At 38.1% G+C, this 5,001-nt stretch overlaps 1 long non-coding RNA gene across 1 annotated transcript; it reads left to right on the forward strand.

Moving 5' to 3' along the window:
- The first annotated feature begins 797 nt into the window (after nt 1-797).
- On the forward strand, nt 798-2,556 carry LOC109827449. The gene is made up of 2 exons (XR_002243436.1): nt 798-1,099; nt 2,142-2,556. It is a non-coding gene; the product is annotated as an uncharacterized LOC109827449 (long non-coding RNA).
- The last annotated feature ends 2,445 nt before the right edge of the window (nt 2,557-5,001 follow it).

Genomic DNA, 5,001 nt, shown 5'->3' on the forward strand with positions numbered 1-5,001 from the left:
TTGTAACTTCCATTATCAGGGCTTGATAGGGATTAGCTATCCATTGTGATTTTTAGACAGCCTACAATACCAATCGAAGGCATCTCCGTGAAGGGTGCTTACAAATGACCGAATCATCAGTGGTTCATTCCCGGAGATCGATCCCAAATGAGACTTGAAATAGATCAAGTTTTGAGTGGGCAAGCCTCTCCCATCGAATGGCGTAAAGTTAATTAGGGTGAACTTCGCCGGGCACGGGATTGAATCCTACTCTCTTGGATACGGGCACGGAATGCCCGTTTTCCTTACTTCTTGAGCGGACATTAAGGCATTGACTTTATTCTCCAGCTCTTTGATCTTTTTATCTTCGCCTGTATCTTTCTTCAAGCGATTTTGAGGAGGAACGATGGGACCACCCCCAACATTGTCATTAGTGATGTGGCTGTTGACCCTATAGTTTTGATGATGATTTGTCAAACAATTTATCGCTAATATATTCTCTAGTTTTGTGTTTATGTTTTTCTTTACAGGTATTTCAACACACAACACTCAAGCGTTAAAGATTCAAGTCCATATGTGTGGATTTACCTAGGTATAAGTTTAGTTTACTTACATATATTGTATGTTTATATTTAAGCTCAATATATGTACACTTAACACGATTTTTGACGTTTTCTATCAAATAAATAATTTTTCATCAAACGTCATTACAATATCTTTTATCTCATGTTTACAGCTCTTTCATACTCTTATATTGGATTTTCGTTCTCAACATAAGTCGTTGGATCGGATATTAAATCTCCCAAATTCCCAAGTCCCCGTACAGCAATCCTCTCTCTCCCCAAAACCCAAGCTCCTCTCCCCTCCCCAGATCCCTCTTTCCTCTCCTGCTCACCCCTTCACGCCGACGCCTTCAGCCGTCGAGCTCGTCGTCGAGCTCCCCAAACCCTCCTCCCTCTCCCTCCGACCAACTACGACTCCGACTCCGACTCCGACCTCCTCCGCTGCTCCCTCTCATATCGCCGCCAGCTCGCCGCCAGTCTTCACCCGCGTCGGAGCCAAGCCCGCGAGCCCCGTCGCCGCCAGTCTTCACCCTCGTCGGATCCAAGCCCAGATCGAGGTCATCTCTAAACTTTTTGCTTGATTTTGGATCCAAGGCTCTTTATAAGTTCCTGTTAATTTGTCATCAATTTTGGAAGTTCAACGATCGAAATCAAACAGAATGTTGGTCAATATTTGAAAATTTGCTTTATTTTCTATAGTTTCCTGCTATGATGATCGGAAAGTGTTCATGAATTGAGAAGTGTCAAATTACATTTTGACCGTTTTATTTTCTCAACTAACTGAAGAATTAATGCTATGATGATCCGAAAAAGAAGTCATCGGCTTTTTGGGAAGTGTATGTATATGCTATCTGGGTTGTTCCTGTCCAGTCTTTGAAGTCCTTGACTGCCTACTTCTTTATATTTATTTAAAGTTGAAAAATTCCTTTCACATATTCGTCTTTGAAGTCCTTGACTGCCTACTTCTTTATATTTATTTAAAGTTGAAAAATTCCTTTCACATATTCACCTCATAAGATCATTGGCGTAATCACAACATTTTTGGGACATCAAGTTAATTGTTCTTTCATTTGAAACATGCTTAAGCGGAGCAATCCAACTTCACTGAGTTTTTTGAGGTTTAAATGATAATACTTTCTCTGGCTCTCTTACTATCTGAGATATATTATAGGCACACAAACAATGATATGCATGCACGCTTTTGGAATTGTTTATTTATATATGGTTGTAGCAAGATTAGGTTAGTTGGTAGAAAATCGTAAGTTGTTTTCCCTAATTTGCAGCAAGATTAGGTTAGCTGGTCATAAATTTACTTGCCAATTTAAATGCATTAGTAATTTAGTGCATTTGATACTTATATATTTCACTAGGGAAGATTTAGTGCATTTGGTAATTCAATGATCAATATATAGATCCGAAAAACTCAACATAGAATCTGAATTTTCATTGTTTATAGACTGATATATACATTTGTATGAACCTTGAATTTTGGGAGTGTAGATTATGTACATAATTTGGATTACGTTGTGAGTAGATGATATCGGGTACGTACACAATCTTGTTACATTGATATTCATGTTTGTGGTATGTTTTTTACAGATAAAAGATGAAGAACTTTTCGGAAGAGTTCAGTGGAGAAGAAGATGAGGGTTTAGCACAAAGAAGATGTTATTGTGGGTTAATTTGTAGAATATCGATGTGCAAGCAAGGACGCAATAAGGGCTTAGAATTTTATGGATGCCCGAGATACAAAGAACATCACAAAAAGGTTGGAAAGGCTAGAAAAAAGTTATGAGGTTTTGAATAAAATGCTGAATGAAGTAATTTTATATTTAAAATTTATAAGTATCGTTGTACTGATATTGTTGCTCTATGTTATAGTCAAATGACTGAGCAATATATTAATGAATGACTATTGTATCCAAATATCCTATTGTAAATGAATGTGAGAACTAGTTATGTTTATGTGAAAATGGTTCAGTTGTTATGATTATGTGGTTGATATTCGTTGTTATGATTATGTGATCCACAGTTTTATGATATTATTTCTTTTGCCGATGATTATGTGATCCACAGTTTGATTATGTGATCCACAGTTTGATGATATTATTTGGTTGATTATTTGGTTGATATTCGAATTTGATTTAGTATCTGTTACTTGAATTCTGTGACTGCTATGATGCAGAATTTATACGAAGTGTTTAGTTTCTTCTACTTGTGATTATTTTTTGTGACAGAATAATTACACGCTTCATCTTCGACTTTCCACCTCTGTAATGTGAGAACTGCTATGATGTACTCATGTTTTTTCTCCATCTCTGTAATTTTTCTTGAAAATTGGTCATGAGCAATAGCAAAATCAATACATTCAGATGCTTGCTGACAAAGAGCGTAAGTATTCTGCAGAGCAAAATCCATACTAAACATTCTATCTTGTATGAGGAGTTTCATCGATCCTTGCAGCCAACCAAGAGATAAAACAATGCCTTGGCAGTTGTGAGAACTCCAAATAATATTATTCCAAGGCATACCACTTGCCAAATTGAGTATCTTTTGAAGTAGATAGAATGAACCCAACTTCTCCAAAGAGAATCTTTTTTTTTTACAAATGTATATCCCAAGACTCCCATTTTTTCTCAGATAATTATTTGTCAATATTACCACCACACAAGTAGATAGAATGAACCCAACTCCAAATAATTATGTAAGCCGCATGAAAGAATCCCAGACTCCCATTTTTCTCAGATTTGTAAATATCTCTCCACGCAACGACCAAAGCAAGTTTATATTTGTCAATATTACCACCACACAAGTAGGTTTTACAAGCAGAATCAATACTATTGTTAGCAGAATAACATCAACCCCAAGATCAAATAGCGCCTAGTACAAGAGCAAAATAAAGTACAGATATCGACAACTTCAGTCACAAACTATTGTTAGCAGAAAAAACATAAACCTAATATTAACTTTAGCCATTATCAGGCATCTGTTGTTGTTGATGCTGCTGTTGTGCTTGCTGTTGTTGGGCTGCTTGCTGTTGTTGGGTTGATGAGCAGCATAGAAATCAGCAGCCTACTTGACCTTCTTCTTGGGCCTCAGCTGTAAAGCACACAAGTTATCTAAACTAAAGTTATTAAGAAAACACACAAGTTAACACACAAGTTAGCTACAATAATAGGCAGCTAAAATGGCAATGACATCAAACACATGTTGGTGAGAAAACCGCCAAGTAGGAGTCAAGGACTTAAATTGGAAACACACAAATTCAAAGCATGCGGGTGGAAACATAAAGTGCCCTCTAGCGTGCTATTATCATTTTTTTATTTATAATTTTTTCATCTGATTTTCTTGAGCAGTGGAAAAAAGTTCTGTTTTCAGGGGGGAAAATATTTCTTCTTTTTCATGAACACTTTCAATTAGTTGAGCAGGGGAAAATATTTCTTGAGCAGGGGAAAATATTTCTTCTGCATTAATTCTTCAGTTAGTTGATAAAATAAAACGAACAAAATATTCAAAGACCACGTCCCATGTTGTAGGCAGTCAAAATATTCAAAGACTGGACAGGAACAACCCAGATAGCATATACATACACTTCCCTAAAATCATTAGCTATATCTCAGAAAATCTGTTTGATTTCGATCATTGAACTTCCAAAATTGATGACAAATTAACAGGAACTTATAAAGAGCCTTGGATCCAAAATCAAGCTGAAAGTTTAGAGATGACCTCGATCTGTGGTTGGATCCGACGAGGGTGAAGACTGGCGGCGACGGGGCTCGCGGGCTAGGCTCCGACGCGGTTGAAGACCGGCGGCGAGCTGGCGGTGATATGAGAGGGAGCAGCGGAGGAGGTCGGAGTCGGAGTCGGAGTCGGTCGGAGGGAGAGGGAGGAGGGTTTGGGGAGCTCGACGACGAGCTCGACGGCTGAAGGCGTCGGCGTGAAGGGGTGAGCAGGAGAGGAAAGAGGGATCTGGGGAGGGGAGAGGAGCTTCGGTTTGGGGGAACTGAGATGGTTACTGTACGGGAACTTGGGAGCACTTAATAGCTCTTTCATACTCTTATATATATATAATGTATGCATGATATATAAATATGTATTTATGAGTCATATCAAAATTTTCATATTCGTAAAATACAGGTTTTACGAACACTTTTCAAAAACAGTGTGTTTTTGCAAACAAAAATTATTTTTCCAAAAATTCCTTTTCTTACATGCTCATTTTATCATTTAGAAACTTTCCCCAAAGTTTTATTATTTTTGGAATTGATTTAATATTTTTAATGCATTTTCAAATTTGGCCCAAAAACCTGTCAATGCCAAGTATCAGTTTGCGGTCGACAGCCACGGTCGACCGCCGGAAGTTAACTTTCAGCATTTGGCCTTTATATGCCCGCGGTCGACCGTGATGGTCGACCGTGATCCATCCAGAGAGTTTCGCGGTCGACCGTTGCGGTCGACC

Source organism: Asparagus officinalis, unplaced genomic scaffold (genome assembly GCF_001876935.1).
Source record: "Asparagus officinalis unplaced genomic scaffold, Aspof.V1 AsparagusV1_Un217, whole genome shotgun sequence".
Lineage (NCBI taxonomy): Eukaryota > Viridiplantae > Streptophyta > Magnoliopsida > Asparagales > Asparagaceae > Asparagus > Asparagus officinalis.